The 20,206-nt window shown below is 45.5% G+C and overlaps 1 protein-coding gene across 1 annotated transcript in view; it reads right to left on the bottom strand.

Annotated features, from left to right (window-relative positions):
* LOC311028941 (cadherin-10-like) overlaps window positions 1-15,132 on the bottom strand; it is a 57,039-nt gene extending 41,907 nt beyond the window's left edge. Inside the window, exon 1 of the mRNA XM_084033757.1 lies at window positions 14,914-15,132. The gene's annotated coding sequence lies outside the window, so the exon portion shown is untranslated. The remainder of the gene's footprint in view (window positions 1-14,913) is intronic.
* Window positions 15,133-20,206: the final 5,074 nt, after the last annotated feature.

The raw sequence follows: 20,206 nt of genomic DNA, 5'->3' as shown, positions 1-20,206 counted from the left end.
CTGCACTGTGAGACATGCTGAGTGTCTCAGATCGTCTGTATGTAAAAAATGGAACGAATAGTCAAATAATCTTTATATTCACCAAATCAACGGCAAAAATCTTCAAATGAATCAAAAAAATACAGATTCCTGTACAGCCGTGCAAATGTCGCTGTTTATTATAAGTAATGAACCTTTCGACTGTGTGACCGAGACAGTGCCAAAGAAAGAGTGAGCGGGCTCACAGCCGTCTTCCACGAACGCCTGTCGCCGGAGGTGATTTTGTGAAAAAGGAGCCACAGGTCTCATCTTTCCCTGTTCGCTTTCACAGGGAGCACCGTCGTCATAATGAAGGTGTGTAATAGAACATGACACCATAATTATATTCTCCCAGTTAAGAGGCAGTGTTTACAACGAGCACAAGGCTGCCTTTATTTTCTCCCTCCTTACACACACACACACTCACTCTCTCTCTCTCTCTTTGTCTCGCTCTCGCCTGCCCCATCCTCGCTTCATATCATGTGCCATTTAATTGCATTAAAAAAAAAATGCTTGATGAAAAAATGAAAAAAGTAAATTGCTTTAAATTGCCTGTCACAGATTGTGTGGAGTCGCCGTGGAGCAATAAGACCCGTGCATTGTGCCCGGGTGCTGCGTAAGCAAGATTAATGTGTCTGCTGCCAATTTTCGAATGCCCCGTGATGCTACGCTCAAAGAATTGCTTGGGATAACATTTTGAATCAGGACAATTAGCTATTAAATGTATCTATTGGTTTATCGAACACGGGACCACGAGGATAGAGACGGGGACACGGAGAGTCGCACAAATGCATTTGTCAATACATATTGGATCTAGCCGGCTAATGGCCTTTCCAGTCCACATGTGCCGTTAGACACAAAGAGCCTGGGTGGCATTTTAGCCTAATCTAAATTTGGGATTAACCTCGTAGAGTAGGCCTGGTCCTCGTCTCTGCTTCCTCTTCTACCTCTCCCACCTGCTCATCCTGTTTTTCTTTTTCTTTTCCCCTAACGAGGGATATGAGCGACACGGCAAAGCACCCTATCGCGCCCGTTGAGCCAAAGACTTTCGCAGCAACCTAGAAAGAGCCCCGTGGGTGCAATTAAAAAGTGAGAGAGGAGAATGTCAGCCAGTGGGGGCGAGCAGGGGAGAAGAGAGGGAAATGGGGGGGAGGGAGGGGAGGACGGTTGGGCACCGGTGCCACAGGTAACACGGTCGTGTTACAATCCACAAAGGAGGCCCTTAAAGGCTGTTAATGTGTGGAGGTGTCAGCAGCAGGTTGTTCCAGCATCTCTGCTCCCTTTGGCCTCCTCCCTTCCTCTTCCTCTTCCTCGCTCCCTCCCACCTCATCTCACTTTGTTAAGAAGAACCCAGACAAAGTCAGAGTAGGTGTCATTCACAATTCATGTTATGCTTCTCGCCGGAGAAACTTGCAGCTAAATCCCAAGTGTGATTTGGGAAAAACCGTACGCTCGACCCAAATCCGGGGCTCTCCATTTGTCTTGTTGCCCATGTGGGTTACTGGCTCACAACCGAGTTCCCAATAGCAAATTACCAAAATACTGGATGAACTTGTGCTCTCCAAACGTGTAAAAACAAGCCTGTTGTGTTTCTCGTCTTTGCAGCAAAATGGATACCGATGGAAACAAGAAAAAAAATCCCTCAGAAGCCTGTCAATATATACAGTATTGATCTTTTGTTTAGCTGAGAAACAACGTCTAGACACACTGCTGCAATGTCTTGAAAATAACTTCACCCTGCTCCAATCTGACATATAGGAGCATACGGCCCACAGATTAAGCCAGGGGAAATTGATCACTGAAAGGAGATTTTCAGATGGATGGAGGGATATTACCACAAAGGAAAAAAAAATTAATAAAAACTGTCTACGGATTGAAGAGGGCAAAGTGTCATCATCATGAAATGCCGGCGAATAAACAGACGAAAATCCCCAGTCAAATTGGAATGCAAAGCTGAAACCGAAAAAAATTCCTGACTGAATGTCAGCAATGGAGTGCAAAAAAAAACACCAGAGTCCTCCAGTCGAGAATTAGGATTCAACCTACAGCACCGGAATAGCATGGAGATTTAGTTAACGCTTTTGTAAGTGCCCCTTCTGCTTCTAAATAGCACATTAAGTTTCACTCTGACGTGCGCTGCCAACTTAGTCCAAACAATATAATTTGAAGGATGTTTATCGGCTGTTTATCTGCTAACATCCGACGACAGGGAAAGAAACTAAAAAAAAAAGGGAGGAGAAAGCTTTTGCTATGAAACCCTTAATTTGTGGACATGGCATACGGGGATGTGAGACTGACTGAATGACAGTAATCCAAACAAATTAGCTCATACGATCCCTGTCAGAGGCAGGGGGGTGTGCCCGCAGCGTTCATCCCAGCGCATCGCTCCGGAGCTCACTGCAAACACATTACCTTGCCTCGCTGCCCAAATGCATACCAAATAACCCATATAAATCATACAATCTGGGCCAAGCCAATGAGAGCCCCCCCCTTGTTTTCCCTGTTTTCCAGTTATTTCCAACGCGCCATCATTCAGCGGCATCACTCAGTCCGAAAAGCTCTCACAACCGTTGCCTGAGTGGCCCAGTTTAGAACCCACCGAGGGGCTCCTGAAGTAACCCTTCCTCTAGTGCACTTGATTTTATGTCTCCGCAGTGTGGACTAAATTGCGGGTTGCCAGCTCTCTGCGCTGCGCTCTAATTTTCAGCTCACTCCCTTTTTCTTTCTCCCCATTGTCACTTTGACAAAAACAAAGATGGGATGCTATGAACTTGCACCAGTGTTTATGGCTGTGTTTACCGTCGAGCGGCACGCCAGTTGAAGAAGACCCTCTCAGCACATTATTTTAAAGGCTCCCTCTTCTCTGAAGTCACTCCACATTCTCCGAGTATATTAGGGCGGCATCATTTTTCTCTTCACTCCAGTGCCAAATAAAGACTTTCAGCCCCAAAATAACTGCGTCATCATAAACAACAGAGTCTCTCACTTTTTCCCCCTCCTTTAACATGCAGCTTCTGATTCCACTTCTCAGAATTAATTGACTAAATGGGAGCTTAAAGTCATTATCTCCCCTCGCCAGTCCTCCAATCCCGCACTAGGGGCTAATAAATGGAGGTTTGATTTCGCTAAATGTCCTCATGCGAAGATTAATAACGCCTTGTACCCTGGTGGCAAACAGATGTGGTCATTCCCTGTTCCGACGGCAGAACAAATGGGTACGAGACATCCTCGCACATAAAGAGCAAAAAAAATAATAGCTTAATGGCATTCATCCTGTGACACGATAGCAGATGAGACATCCTTGGTTGTTTGCTCTCCTGTGTGTTCTCCAGAGCACATGTTTTGTCACCAGCGGCCGTGTGGTCTCACACAGCTCTCTTGTGAGGGACTGACAATTGCAGAAGAGCGAGGGGTGGGGGGAGGTATGGAGGAGGCTCAATGGAGGGGTCTGGCGGCTTCCTGCTTTCCCCGCTGTGGCCTTTGTGGTAATACACTGGTGGTTACGGGAGCCTCCGTCTCTATGCAAATCAGTGTTTGCTTCCCAAGTGTTTGTGTGTGCCATGTGCAGTCGAGCACAAGCTCTTTTTTCTGTATGTTTAGCCCCGGCAAAGACCGGTGCAAAAGGCCAGGGCTGCATCAATGGATGAATAATATTCACATTCAATCGGGTTAATTAAAAGCTATTCCTGCAACATCCATTCACAGCGCCATGTACCTATTGATAACAACGCCCTACCGTGATTACAGATCCAAGCTTGCAGAGGTTTTTTTTTGTGTTTTTTTTTAAATGATAATCTCTGGAAGCAGAGCAGCATTGATTGGTCTACACAAAGGTCAAACCTGGTGCAGTGAATTGAATATCAGCGGAGGAGTTGTGTTCCCACGTTTTTCTCGGCCTCCCCTGTCGCGACAATTACATGAGAGGGAACGACGTGCAGGCACATTTCCATTCAGGCGCATATCGACTGTAACAGCGGGTCAGCGGCGAGGAGGACGCAAACACAATTGTCACACACCACTTAATAATGCATGGGGACAAAACAAAGACATCACACACCTAAAATATGGCCCTAATAATAAAAGGCTGCAGAGACAAAATATGTCTCCCACTCGACTATGAGTAATGACCATACCTAGAAACCAAATAACATGGCCACAGTTAGGAGCACCTATTTTTCCATTATTGATACTGGAAGCTTCACACACACTCAAAAAAAGCAACTGATACTATGGCTTTTGACTTTTGTTAAATTGGACAAAATTCTCTGAAACGGCACCCAACGAAAACCACTGAGGCATTGGAGTGTTAAGAAAGCCATTTGTCACAGGCGGGCCTTCTGCCAGGGTATCAGCAGAGCCTTGGGATAAAAAACAAATGAAAAATCATAAGACTTGTATGAATACTATTCAGGAAAAAACCCTGTGATGGCATCTCACTTTGAATGCCTTGTATAAATACATGTCATCAACAACGCTTCTCTTTTTTTTAATGGATGCTAAAAAAAGGCTCTTTCTGCGCTGCGCCCAATCACGTCAAAAGGGATCTCGCCGTGCTCTGAGATGAACAACAGACAGCCATGATCTCCTCTGACCTTAACTGTGACTCATGTTTATTTACCTCGGCCAGTCATCCCAAAGGGATAGCGGCCCTCATCATTGAAGTCAGCGCTGTGATGGGTGGCTGGTTTATGTTCCCTCCCGGGACAACTCTGATGAACTAAGGAGCCCGATTGATCCGAGTTCGCATTCGGGTTCCTGAGCAGCGGGTGGGCCATGCGACTCGATAGGCCGCCGCACCGGCGGGGCGCCACTTGAACTTTGCTGTACACGCATCCTTAATCACACTCACCTTTTTCTCGGGGCTGGTGTGACTTCCAGCTTATTTGTAATTACCAAGCTCCTTGGGTGGGGGGGCTGAACAACAGGCCTGGCCATAGGTCATGGGGAGACACTGTCACTAGCCATATGGGCTCCTAGCCCAGGGGCAGAGAGTGGGTGGACGCCATCTTTGGCACTGGCGAGTCACCTGAACAGCCGGGAGATTGAATTATTCGGAGACAGCCTTATCGAGCAGCGGCCACATTGCACCCCAGTTTCTATTTCCCATTTCACACTTGGACTATCGCCAGATAGGATATGTCCAGCCACCTCGTTTTACCCCCAGATCTAAAACCGCCAGCCACCAATCAACAGTGCATTATCTATCCCCACCCCACGGCACCCTCCCCTCTATCCCCCAAACCCTCACGTCCCCCACCCCCCACCCCCGTTGTCACCGGCGCGACAACGGCACGGTGTTATTACAGATAAACAATCAATACTGCATTAACGTGTCCACGGAGGCGACCTGGAGTTAAACAGACGAGGAAAATAATTCCAGCCAATGTCATGGGCGGACTTCAAGGAACTAATCTTGCTCATGAAACAATATATATAGAAATATATATCGGTTGAAAATTCAGCCCACTTTCTTTCATTATCCTCAGCCATCAGTTCTTTGTGTTTGAGGTCACCAGATACATTTCTTTTCCTTCCTCTCCTCACTGGTCACAGACTGAAACCTCCACCGCATTAAAGAAGTAATACCTTACTTTATAGCAAAGGTGACCATGGATATTGGAGAGCAGGGACCCATACGATCGATTTGGAGCGGGGGATGGAAATTTTAACATGATTCCCAGCCAGGCGTTTTAAACTCACGAGTATTGGACCCTACTCTTTTGACGACTGCTTCCAATCCAACTCACTGCTCCATCTCAAAGGATTCTAATGACGTCATTATTTTACTAAAGGGCAGCGAGAGAGGTGAGCCCCCCAGTGGCCCCCCGCGTTGGCTGTGTGGCCCTGTGTTTTTTTGCAAAGCTCGTATGTGGCCAATTTGCATCTACATTCCCAGTGCCACCATTGATGAAAGGAGGAGGGAGGCTTCTTTTTTTTGTTTAGAACGTCTGTGAAAAAAATGAAAACAAAGGCGTTCTTATGAGGAGGCCCAACAAATAGTCGCTCCCTCTCCCAGACTGGAATTAAATACTCCTCATTCCATCCTCATTCATTAGCCCCCACGCCCACAGGCCTAACGCTGTTTGGGGATATAAAATACCTCACACACACACACACACACACACACACAATAAAGAAGTTGGACTTGGCTGAATGATTGCAGAGAATGTTTACTAATACTGCCGCTCACTCTGCTTTATTACAGAGTGCCAGGATTTCCATTACTGCAAAGGGAGAGAGAAAGAGGACAAGAAGCAGAGGAGGGAAAGAAGAAAGAGAGAGAGAGAGAGAGACTGCCAATGTCAGATTAAAAGAAGAACGAGTTGGGGGAAAAAGAGAATGGCTCAGTTGATTTACACCTTCATTACTCTCCCCTAACTCTGCTTATTGCAAATCATGATGCTGCTTTATGAGCTGAATCCTCTATTACGACAAGGCCGGGGAAGACGCCGCTTTAGTCCATAAAGCAACCGTACAGTAACCGCCACCCGGCAGCAGCCGATCCACTCATCCTACCACCCAGCTGCCAGAGGGGAAGGGAAAGCGAGACAGAGATCAAGCCACTTGCCCAAACTCGTTCCAGCGCACGGATCCCACAAGCTCGCGCCCCTCGCTCGCTCGCTGTCCCTTTCCTGGCCGCGTGCCGGCGGACAACACACTCCCGATTTCTTCGGAGCCAGATGTCAAGGGAAGCACGATTTAGTGGGTGCCTCGGCACCACAGGAAGGGGAACTCACAGCGAGTGTTTAGTGCGAAGTGAGTGGTGCCATATTTAAATCAACAAACGTGCGCGCCGCGTGTTTAGCGTCTCCCTGCCGCCACGTGATGGACTGCTACCGATCCGTTTGTCCCGGGAGCTTTGTGCGTATTTAGATAGAGAACAGACAGGATTTCCCCCCCCCCACACTTTTATTTATTGAAGCAAGGGGATGTCTTCGGAGCACGCTTTGATTAAATTTGCGCACGTGTGTGGTGAGCATGTCCGAGAAGAAACGGTCGAGGGAGCCCAGTGCGGGACCTAATAAATCAACAGATATGCTGAGGCGTGTAGGTGAGCGCGGGGTGTCAGTGTGCTGATGTAAACAGGGCACGGGTGCATAAGACACACTGGATGGAGGTTTGTTATGTGTATGTAACACGCTGCTCCGGCCTGGCCTGTCTGACTCCCATCTGGAACAGGGTTGACAGAAATGTTGACAGATGCTTCACCGACGTCCATTATTTATGAGACGGAGGAGGATCCACACTGCATTTCACAATGCTTCTGCCACTGTAAGGTGGAGTTCTGACATGGTATTCTGTGCATGCACACGCACACACATCTGATGCCTCCTTGTCCTCGCAGTGGAAGCTGATGAGTGAGGAGCAGAATTATACAGGTGCACTTCTTTTTTTTGTTTTGCTCATTCACTCCAGACCCAAGTAACCACACCTACCACTGTGTTTCTAACCCCTGACCTGTGGAGTGTCATTAAATCCCTGCTAGACAGGCAGCCCTTCCGCTCCGGCATGGAGGACCATAAAACCAGCAAACTCCAGCTCTCTTAAAACCCACTTAGAGGCTTACAGCTGGGAGGCCCGACCATCGGATTGAATTAAGGCTATGATTAATTGAATCTAGTGGTGAGTAACTTGAGTGACTGATGTCTCATAGGACCAAAGGTCTAGACACAATGCTTCAGAATAAAGCTACAGTCATTTATTCATTGACATCACAGGCGGTTTCAGTGTGCCTCAGGCATGGATGGTTGCCTCTAATATTATTGCTGTGAGTGCCGCTTTAAGCCCAATCCTACCGCCGGCACCGCTGCCGCTGCTAAGCGTGCCAATGTTAATAAGAGGCACAAGATAATTAATACAAATGGAATGTTTAATGCAATTTTTCCATTTCAAAGAAATTCCCCTTTCCCCCAAAAATGAATTCAACTCTCTTGCATTGTCCTCGGGCAAACAATAACCCAAGTTTGGCATTACCTTCATTAGATCAAACTCAATTATTGCAGAGCGCTTGCAGCTCCTCTGGTTCAGGGAGGTTGGACTCTGAGGCTGTCTGCTCCCGCAGACTTGAAGGTCCTCTGGCAGGTCCTGCCCCATTTGTTTTTGATGGACAGCGGCATGAAAAAGTAATTGGAGGCCTGTACAACCCGCACATATCAGTTTGTCAGTTATTCATGTCAAAGCAGTGTTCAGCTGTTGGGGTTCTCAAAGAATGACCTTTCTCAAAGGGGAACTGGTTTCCCCAACTGTCTGAGAGACGCTCTGGGTATTATTCTGCCCAATACAGTCCCCCGGCGCTGTTATTACTGTGTGTCCCATGTTTCTGCAGAGCGCTTGCATTGTGTCCTTCCCCAAGGAATATGCAGTACACACGCTTTGACGCGTGGATTGCTCACGCAGGAGGTCTTTCTCCCCCCCCCCCCTCGCTCACAACAAACCCTCCTAATGTTTTTCAGAAGTAGCAGAACAATGGCAGAAACCTCTTTTTTCCCTCCACTCAGGGATTTGGAAGTAAATAGGACCTTTTGCTGATGTGTTTGCCTGTTCATTTACAGCACCTTTAGAATACAGCTCGCACGTTGTACCTCTGTGGAATAAAAAAAAAAAAGAAAAACCTCACAAAAGGCATTCTGCAGGACAATAGCACAGCGGAGGAAACGGGCGCACAATGGAGTCCAGATATCATTCACAACATAGACAGGAGACCATTATCCGCAGGAGGAGGGGCCCATCTGAAGGTGACAGGTTTTCGGGAGACGGAGGAATTGTGCCACCAAGACAACAGTCTCCCTGAAGCCTAACCTATAAGGACAGGTTTTCGCAGCGCCAATGCCCGCTGGGTTGAGGTGTTACACGCCATCTGCAATAACCTGGATCATTACTCCTGGAGGCTGTTAGAGGGGAAAATCACATCACTCCGCTTTCACCGCTGCCAAGAAAAATTGACACGCTAAAAGTCACACAAAGACATGTCCCGATGTACACGTGCACACGCCTCGCCATCTCTCTCTCTCGCACACATGTAATTACACACCTGCGATCTATCACACACACTGTCAGTGACGGCTGGCATGGCGGCGAGGGGGAGGAGGGGGTTAACGTAGCAAGTTGCATCCCAACAGCGTCCCACCAGCCAGTGTTTGCCTGAAGCTGACAGCTCTCACTGCGGCTGCCTCGCAGGAGTAAAGTAAGCATCATTATCACCTTCTCTCGCCCCGTGCCTCCCTCCAGTTGGAAACAAGCGGAGCACTCGCTCAAAGTCTCTCCCTTCTTTTATCCGCAGCCCCGACCCGTTCCCTTCGCTGTCTCCATTGTACTCCAGTCAGCCGCTAATGCTCCTTGTACCACGGACTGGACTCTCTGATCTCCTATTACCCTCTCGTCATCCGGCAGTCAATATTATCCCCCCCTTTCCTGACCAATCCTTCCCTTTGCTTTCACAAAAGTCTCAAAAGTCAGACAGACGATGTTGCCCCCCCGCCACCCAACACCCACCCCTTCATTCACTTGCTCGTCTTCCATACACTTATTAACTGGCTGTCATGTTCAGCAGCCTTCCCCCCAGACAGTGTTTAGCGTTCCTCAGTCCACTTACTGCAGCCGGAGTTAAGCCTCTGGGCTTTGCACAGACAGGAATCCAACTAGAGGGAGAAGGCAGGACCTGCGGACATGATCTATCTACTGCTCTCCCTCACTCACTCACACACACTGTTCCTCCCGCACTAGCCAAAACCTCATACAGGACACTACCTCCATGGTTATTCCCCTCACCCCTTTAGGATAATATAGAGTGGCAGAGAAGCAGATGTCCACTATAGGAACATTTACATAATTCTCATTTTTTCTAAATAAAAAAAACTTGGATTTGATCCTCTTAAAAATGTCATAATGTTCTATACATTTACATAGTTTATACAAAAGGCATAAAAAAGACATAAACACATTGAAATGTTGTCCTTAAGTTCTACGTTTTGATGAACGAAGGTCATTTTAAAGTATCGCTACCTTTCATTTTCTGTATGTCAGCAGCGCGTGAAAGCAACTCAGCGTTTCATCATTTATTACCTCAACTGTGGCGGCTCGCCAAAGTCCGTTTTGTCCCGCCACAGTTTCATGATGAACCCAACTCACAAATTGGGCTGGTTGGCTCTTGGCATTTCCTCCGCAGAGGTGCTCAGAGAGCAGCTCGAGTTAGGCTAAGAAAGTGAACCTGGCCTGCAGCACCTCGCCGGACTCCGAGGGGTGCTGTAAGAATTTGAATGTGCAAAGTAGCGTTTAAAGTATAGTGTATGAAGTGTATAAAGTCACGTACAATGGAAATACCTAAGTGATGTACAAGTACCTCAAAATCGTTGCCAATTACAGTACTTGAGTAGCCTAAGTGTACTTATCCACACTGCACAAAACTGTGTACAAGAGCCCAGACTTCTCCATAGCTCTAGCCTCTGAACTTTCCTCTCAAGGTGCACCAGATTGATGCATTTAACTTTAAAATGTGCAACATTTTCTTCCCGAGGGAGCACGCCTTCAGAAAAACCCCAAGAAGGTCTGAGGTCCACCCACCACAGTCTCATAAAACCCATGGGAGTCACGGCAGCTCATGAACACATTTCCATAAAAGTTGGTGGCAAGCTCAGCCTCGAGCTGAAGACCAGTTGATTAGATTTTGATAGTGATCTGCGATTTCCACTATTAAATGATTATTGTCGTCACCCCCGCCCCACACACACACACACACACACACACATTGGATATAGAGATTTAATTCCAAATCCAATCCAAACCCTAACGGTACCCTCGCAGGGTCAAGGAATCGATTTCACCTCGTGTTTAGGAAAGAGGGGAGGGGAGTGTTCAGCGTCCTTGAAGGCAGCTTCCGTCTTGTTTTTTGCTCATATTTCAGATGACACCCAAACAGAAATCGACTGGGCTTTGCGCGTAGTAGTGGCAACACTGGATTTCTCATCTGACCCTACCTTCTTCACCCCCTCCCCCCCCTCCCGGGGCAAATGGTGTAAGAAATGAGACGTGGCTGGTGGATATACTTTCATGCCCATGCTTTACCAGTGTCATTTCGGCAACTCTGAAATTGTGCCATGGTCTACAGGGCTTTGTTGTAAATCACTATCTCCCACTGTCAGACGGCAGTCTGCAGTACACTGTGGATGCTTGGCTTTCCGCTGCCTCATGGGTGACTAATATATCTTGTTAAATTGTGCTGAGAAGCGTGCAGAGAACTGTACACCTTCCCTCTTTGTACCATGTTTGTTTGCTTGCATTTGTGCCTGTGTGAGCGCACCTTGATGTGTGTGCGACTACTTCAAAATGTGTGTGTGTGTGTGTTCTGACTGTATAGGTAGGGGAAGGGATGTTACTTTTTTGCAAATATGTTCACTAAACTCCACAAGTCTGTCAGGCTTTGTTGGTAATTCAGTAAGATTGCGATTCGGCCAGCTTCCTCTCGCCACCACCAGTATCAGAGTTGTGAAGCTATCTCTCAGCCACTTCATAATTAGAAAAAGCTGTGGAGCCAAGCCACAGTTTGAGGGGGAAGAGAGGGAGAGGAAGAAAAAAAAAAGCTTTTGGCAGACTGCATTATTCAACATTGGCAGCAATTTACTCCGTCTCCCACCCCAAAGACATGAATCTAAGTGATTTCATAGTCACATCCGTCCTAGTGTGCCATACTGTTTAAAGATGGACTCTTCTCTTCTCAGCAGCTCTTAAGCCTTGCATGGTGTACTATCAGCCTCATCCAAGCACTATACGTTTACACCATATCTCCGGTCTGCCACCTTTGAAAATAGATCCATAAGTATATTTCTGTGTAATTGCTATTCCCCGGCACAAAGCAGGGAGAGATAATTACCCATTGTTAAGGGAGGTGTAAATTGTCTGATCCATGTCTATTTATCTTCTCAGCGTGCAGAGAGCTAAATAGGCCCTTTTGGAAGGATTTGGGCAGACGCTCTACTCTCCTGGCTACCGAATCCCTTTGCTAATACCTGTCAAGAAATCCGCATTTTTCTTCTTCTTTTTTTGTCAAAGCAAATTAAATCTGGGACTGAGGTTGACCTTGAGAGAGAAGGTGATGCCGGCCCCCGCCAACATATCCAGAAGCAGCAGACGTCAAGGTTTCTGCTTCTTGGTAGGTGAGAAATGTGTCTTTTTCTTATTTTGTTTTTTTGTGCAATTATGGTTCCGACTGCCTACTAAATAGGCGTCTCTGAAGGGAATCTGCCTCATTAGTAAGGAGCAGTTATTAAGTTGCCATTGTGCCTGCTGGAAATGTGCTCTATAATGGTCACGAGAAGCCTCGGGAAATAAAAGACAATGTAAATGTAGCGGAGGAGGGGGAAGTAGAATGTGCCGTTCTTCACGAGGTGGCCAAGCAGAGGGTCCTGTACAGCAGGTGCATTGTTCCAGAGGAAGAAAGAGAAAATACGAATAGGAAAGGAGAGAAGCCTAGTCGACTGGCACCGACGCCGGTAGCCACTCTAGATAAATATCTGGCACAAGACCATCTTAGAAGGAATTCCACAGCCCTTCGAAGTACAAACAACGTCATGATTTATTATCGTATCATGCAGACCGTGACTAATGCACTCAAACAATCAAGGTGCATCTCGTGAACTACAACGCCCAGGGGGTGCTCTCCGCCACCGATGCGGGCGAGCGTTCCACAAGTACTCGAGCACGCAGATGCAGGGGCAGGAAAGAAGGCCGTAGACGTTCCCACAGGGGGAGTTCTTGCTTCGCAGTCAGCGAGCCACTGGGATGTGATTTTATTAGCTCCAGATGCTGCTGAAGAGAGGCAACGAGAAAAACGCTCAATATTACGAGCAGGACACATCAAAAATGATGCTCCCCATCTGGAGCACAAATAATGTAATCAACTCGGGTCACCGGTCATCGTCGTCTGGCCGCCGGGTAAACCCACCATCCCATGACGTCACCGCTCGCAGGGACGGTCCGACAGATTGGGACTGGAGCTTTTTTTTTTTTTGTTAGGAATATCCCTCTAAGCCGTCGCATGATGACGGGCAGAGGGAAGATATTTGGGAGGAAAGGAAGATGAAATGTGAGGGACTTGTCTTTTGTAATCTGAGCTCAGGGTTAAAAAAAAAGGCAGATGGCTCTGATGCATCTATCCCCCCCCCCCGCCTGTCAAATCAGCTCGGCGAGTATCACTTTGAATGTCTTCATGCTCGGACCATAAACACACATGCGCGGCGCCGTACTGTACGTTCCCCGCCGTGCACGCGCATGCGCGTGAACTCTATTTGCAGAGCCTTTAAATATTCAGCACCTGCCGTGTTTTCTGTACGACTTTGATCAGCCACAGATTCTCCTCTGTCCCTTTCATCTCTGAACTTCAAACCCGGCGTATGAAAAACCTTGGACCACGGAAACCTGTTCTGGTTCAGATGATCTCTGTTCGCCAAGCTGCTCTGCACTGCCTGAAAACAAGCGGGAAGTTGTCCCAATAATAAAGATAATAATACAAAAGAAAGACAAGCAGGGAAATGTCAATCTTCTTTTTTTCAGATTGCCCAGCCTCCTCCTGATAAGCACACGTCCTTGTTTGTCATTTTCAAAAAAGTATGTGCACAGAGGAGTGATTATTGCAGAATATTCCCCGGGTAGTTTGACAACCCCCCTCCCCCACCCCAAACAACTTTTTGGTCGCCTTCAGGCACATTACCTCGGGCTTACGATGAGCAAGCGCAATAACCACCGAGGAGCAATCTGAATGGAACAGGAAGGACAGCCAAACTTCACCAAGCACTAAATTCAATTTTCAGGAATTGCACAGATCCGCTGCACCTCTGTTTTCCCCCTCGCTTTCTGTCAGCACCGGCAACTTTTGAGTAAAGGAGCCAAGTTAATTCTTTTATAGCCTTCGCTGCATTATTCAGCGAGATCCATTAAATATTCACAGCCACATCACTGATATCGTCTTGTAGTCAATAACGCTGGAGGACATGTTGTTTTAGAAAACTTGAGTCAACTCCAGGAGTGTTTCTCACCCAGAAAAGAAAACAAGAAACAAGGCCTTTCAGTCAATCTCTCTCTATAAAAAACACACACACACACACACAACAACAACAAAAACCACAACAAAAAAGGCAGCAGGGCATCACAGCGCGACTGCGGGAAAACCACAGATAGACCATCAGCCGCCTTTATCAGAGCATGCTGTCCCACCTGCATCGATTCGCATCCCGTGGATTTGCCACTGGCTGCAGCGAGATCGGCGGTGAGAGCGGAGGGAGATAGGAGAACACGTCCGCGGACAGATGCGAGCAGGGGGCCGGAAGTTTCACGCGTGATCAAATAGGGCAAATGGGGGGGTGGGGGGACTTTCAGAGTCCAGGGCCCCGCATCACTTGTGCGCGGCGGGGCAACCGTACTGCGACGTTCAGGAACCTCTCCGCGCCGGAGGGGCACGTTTTTTATTTTCTACCTCGACGCATGAATGACAATTACGCACGAGGCATTTTATAAAAAAAATAAAAAAATATGAAAAAAACACACACAAAAGTTGACACTGATAATAGATTGACCCCGCTGCTATAAGTTACATGAACCAAGGCTGTGAACTTCCGATCTAAACTCATTTCCAATTCAAAGCCGGTGATTATGTGCGTTATGGACTTTGCTCCACTAGCCTTTACATGTGCACGCGACGACACGCAGCCCTTATATAAGCAACTATTCCGCTATAGGTCATTGGTGCGCGATCAACCCACAATAACCCGACTTGGACAATTCAGAAACGCTGCAGAAGAAAAAGAAGAAGAAGTGGTCCGCTCTCCGCCCGAGCGGCCAAATGTGCCACCAAATCAGAGCATTCACACCGCGGATAGAAGTTGTTTCGTCAAAGATGCCGCTCACCTGATAATGAAGTTTATTCTAGCAGGAAAAGCCCGTCCCGGCGGTCGTCGCGGCCGTCGGGAGCCGCGTGTATCCGTTCACTGCAGCTTTTGTTGCCCGTTGTTCCACCTCAACTGCGCGTCTCAGTCGCGCTGCATCACTTCTCGCTGTGGATGTCAGGGAGGCTGAAAGGCTGAGGGGACTCAACCCTCCCATTGGCTGCCATTCACAAGTCCCCAGCAGAACAGCGTGGAGGAGAGAGGGGAGAGAAAAAAGGGAAAGACAAGGGGAGGACAAAAAAAAAAAAAAAAAACCCATGACGGACAAAAACAAACGGAAGGTGGAGGAATGGGAGATTAGTGCTCCGAAGTGGGGCAGCGTTTCAGCTGCCGTGCGATGATCAATACATTCAATAATACAATCCAAGTGTTGTTATTTTTTTTGTCAGTGCGCCTTCTTTGCATTTGCATAATCCCTGAAAGTCATGGGTTGAGTGTGGGTTTGAATTAATCAATAAAGGGTTATTTTTGTCTAAGGCTCAAGTTAGAATTCTCCCTTTAGCCTAAAACCTCGGAAACCATACATCATGTGTCATTACAGTGGTTGCTTACATGTGATGAAGTATTCATTCAAATATATGTGCAAATTGGCTTGTTCTTTACACTGTGGTGTTACTATTACACCCTACTGCTGTGACTGTGTAATGATGCGCGCTCTTATGGTCAATTTGTATGTAACCCATGTTATCGTGAGCCAGGAAGGGTGACGTAGTAGCCACAAAGTCTATATGAGGTTTGGGTGGGTGTCAGCACCAGACTTTCACCCAGGAGACCTATTTGTATCACTTCCATACTTTAATTTCACTTCCGCAGTTTGAACCCTAAGGTTGATTTATTTCTCGTGTGACCTAACGGAGCTTCTGTTGTAACCAAAACACTGACTTATTTGTCGAATTGTAACTTCCGTAAAGTAGCACCTTTTCCATTTTTATTTTAATCCACGATATTTTCCGAAATCTTACCAAGTCGTTTTGTTGGCTAAACACCATGGGAGCTTGTGCAAGGTGCAATGATCGTAGAAAACACAAAAAAAACCCCAACAAAATAGCCTTTGTAATGAATCATAACAACTGCCACTAATACAGCTGTTTCTCCTAGGCTGCTAATAATTTATCATTTGTACTGCTACTGCTGCAATAACGACATCTACTATTATTATAGTACCTGCAGATTATGCAAATGATCAAATCCACTCAGTTGCCAGTTTATCAGTCCGAAACAAACAGCGCTGCTATTAATCCTCTGGCTAGTACACCTACTGGCCCGTAGCTCACTGAACTGTCAAAGTCACTGATTGGTCGGTGTGCTACAGTTTGGACATTGCAAGTGAATGAATCCATCCAACATGGTCCATTGGTGTTTGGAGCTGCTAATGTGTCTGATTCTGTTCAAGGAAGGTAACAGGGGAATCTGATTACTGACCACGCCTGTTCACTGTGGGGATTTAGAGTAATCAAACTAATGCAGCTTTTAAATACTTTATCCATTACCCCTCCTTGACCAGATTACACACTGTAATCTGGTAGATTTGATTCGTACGTAGCCCTAATATATTCTGCTTGTTGTTAGCGTCACTGTGCCTCAGCTGAAGAAATCAGGAGGAAAGGTCAACATTGTTTCTGGTGTGAATGATTCTATGATGTCGATGTTACCGGGGACATTTGTTTTGTCAGAATCCTAATTGAAAGAAACAGTTGGTAACTCTTTAGAAAAATTGCTTTTTGTCATCTGTTTTGCCTTAACCGTTTTCAACGTGGCAATGTGGGTCGCAATCTTTTCCATTTTACAAACTGGTTTCTGGAAACATTTGAGGCGACAAGATATAGGTTACAACACAGTAACCGAATCTTTCAAAATGTCACCTGTGTTTTTTTAGGAAGGCTTGTATGGTTACTTTAATGTTTGGCTTTCCGTTGTTATATTGCTTTGTATCTTGTTTTTTCTTTCCGTCTTTTCCGTTATTATTATTACCATCACTTGCTCTACTGACGCAGGCTCAGTGATGCACGTACACCCATACATGATTACATGACGCAACATTCTGCCAACTTTAAAGGGTGTTAGAAATCAACAAGAAGCGCCAAGGCTTACGAATAATGCAAAGATAAAAGATTATAATTTAAACAATGCTCAAAGCATTCACAAAGTGCTGCAAATGGTTTAATGCAATGCCTTAAAGACACCTAGAATGTAATTTGGTTGCTTACTTGGAATATAAATAAAATATGTTTTAATTAAAGTGTGTTGCCACAATCCCCGTCTAATTATCTGACAATGACACATGACTTAATGATGTGTGTGTGTGTCTGTGTGTGTGTGTGTGTGTGTGTGTGTGTGTGTGTGTGTGTGTGTGTGTGTGTGTGTGTGTGTGTGTGTTGCACAGCCTTTGAGCTGGTGTTGACCTATAAGAGAAATCAGAGTGGAATAAACAGTGTTGAATGGAGGTATCCATACTGGACACAGGAGCCATGTGTCACATAAGTAAGATATGTTGCAGAAGCATTTCAGTGATATGGTGAGGAGATAATTAAATTATTATCAGAAGCAAACAAAGCGTGATTTCTTGAGATAACGGGATAATTACATCGTGAACATGATGACAGGAATGAAATATGGCTCTCATACTATACTTTGTAAAAACTGGAACATGATTTCATTAGTATACTAAAAAAATGAATGCTTTGGTTATTAAAAATAATAATATGTCTTTTATTTAACAGTTGCGTCTCATTTCTTTTCATCAAAACACGGCTTTAGCGAGACGAGGGCCACAAAACATGTGTCACATCAAATAAAAATGTAGTGCCCATAAAATGTGCAATATGAAGATGGAAGCAAAGTCTGCAGGCATTTATGGTTTTATGGTTTCAATTCCCCCCCACCCTTTTTTTTTTTTTGGAGCCAAAGACCCCACGCTGTGCATGCCTTTCCACCCATGCAGTGTTTGTGTCATGATGACCACTGGCTGCTGTTAGATTCATGAGTTTAATCCCTGGAAGCGCTCCAAGCATCCACTTTGCCGCTGCCCTGTCCTCTCAACCAAACATCAAACTCTTGCCTATAGCGCAAAATGCAGCGAGCCAAAGGGATGTCTGCATTTGGCATCATGTTCTATCAGGAGATCAGCCCGAGACGAATAACCGCTGCCCTTGACTGCATCATTGCTACTGAATGAGCTTACATTGCCTCAGTATTTTGTGCAGTTTATTTAACAGCCTGCCTCCGTAAACATATCACAACAGTGAAGGCGGCCTGTAGAAACAATTTTGTCCCAATATGCCACGTCCACTCCTTGTTAAATATGAATATGCGGGTCATTATAATGTGTTTAGTTCTTGCTGTACCTTTTTCCAGATCGTATTATAGCAATATAAACAAATAAACAAATAAAAATAACGATCCAGGCAACGATTTGTATTAGGAAATGTCCAGGAGAATTGTCTTGCAAAGGACTTCTTCATATTAAAATAGAAAGCCTACATATTCATCCTCATGCTCCATGTGTTACTTTGCAGAGAAATGACAGTTATGGGGCATGGAGTTAGACAGGGGATGTTGAGGGCAACCTCAGTACAAATTTGTACTCCTATTATACCTGACAGCTGAGATACTTTCGGATTTATCAGAGAAAGGAATTGTTCAAAGTATCACATCTGAGGATCCAGCCTCATTCGTGGCCGGCTTCCATGTTTAAAGACGTCCATATTTCATTAATCTGTCTCACCTTAGCAGAGTGTGTCAAAATGACAATAAAAATGGAGGACACAATGATCTATGTCCACACGGCCTGGTAAAAGTGACCCCCCCCCTTTTCCCAAAACCCTCCAGCATCCCTTGTTATCTCTGTCTTGTTTGAACTCATTACAGATAGCAATTTGGCTGTGGTTGTTAGGTTTAAGTCAGTAGTTTATTCCTGTTCAGGTACGGGTTGGTATGAGTGTAAACACAGTAAAGGTGGAATTAAGTTTCACATTATCTCTTAAGTGTAAACAGGCGGCCAAAAACATATTGTGTAATTCTGCCCATTGACTCTGCTGAGCGTGCAGCAGAATAGGTCGCTAAACATAGTTTCATATTTTTAAAGGATCAGTATTTTCCTTAAACAAGTGGAGACTAGTTTTTACCAAACATATGAGGTCCCCAACTTAAATGGGAGTAAATAGCTGGTTGTGTTGGGGATTTTCAGTTGCGCATTGCATACACAATTGGTGCTCTAGCAGGTTTTTACACTGCCAGCATGATGTTTGTGGGTTTGCCTCAAAGTAAACTACAATGACCATGTTGTTGGTAGTGAAGATGTCATCCAGTGCAAAAATGTGTCATATATTTTGTTTTTGGACAATGGTGACATTGGAATGAGCTCCCTATTTGGATAGACGAGTCATAATCAATAGAAGTTGGGTTCTGCTGTTTTCATGGAAATCTCGATTTTGGCTTCACTTTGATCTCCTATATCTTTTACACAATCTATCTCCTAAAACTTGAGAGAAACGTATTTTGTTCTGGACCAGTTGCCATTTTAAACAGTTTGAATAAAGAGATTATCGACCAAAAACAAAATAAGAAAGCTACATAGTTAGGTTTAAGCAATATAACTACCTGCTTACGTTTAAAACATCACGGTTTGGCTTAAAATGAAGATAATACTGAAACAAAGAAAAACAAAAATGTACCCATGTGTACTCTGTTCACACTAGACACAAACAGCAGTCCACTTTCCCGACCTCCTTTGAAACAAACGGAATTAACGACACAATAAGTTTCCTTCGGAACATAATTCACAATGCGGTTTTGTTGCTTTTACAATGGTTGTTTCAGTGTTGAAGTGATAGCTCCCATTGCCTAAAAATAAAGAAGCATCGCCTCCGCTCAGTACAAAAACATCAAACACATAAAAATATATATATAATACATATTACAGATTACCATTAAAATGTGGAGACTCATTATTAATGATTAAGTTGACTTATTTTATTATGTGTTTAATTGTATGGGTGAGACTTGGAGCTTCGCCATGGCAGAACCCCCAAAAAGGAAATCAATAGGCCTCCTTTTAGACACACAGAGTCCTATAAACAATCCCGGAAAAAGATCAATACGCTACAGGAAAGTGAACAAGGGAGCACAGAGGAGTCAGGCGCCCAAACACCCAGCATCACAGATATCATAGTCTTTTTTTAAAGAATATCAGATACACTGTTTGTTCTGTGAGGCAAAGACTTTTTTTTATCAACATAGTTTTCCCAACTCCCAAG

The sequence above is a fragment of the Eutrigla gurnardus genome (assembly GCF_963514095.1).
Source record: "Eutrigla gurnardus genome assembly, chromosome: 18".
NCBI classification, from domain to species: Eukaryota; Metazoa; Chordata; class Actinopteri; order Perciformes; family Triglidae; genus Eutrigla; species Eutrigla gurnardus.
The sequence above is the reverse complement of the archived record's forward strand: the minus strand, read 5'-3'. Positions and strand labels throughout refer to the sequence as shown.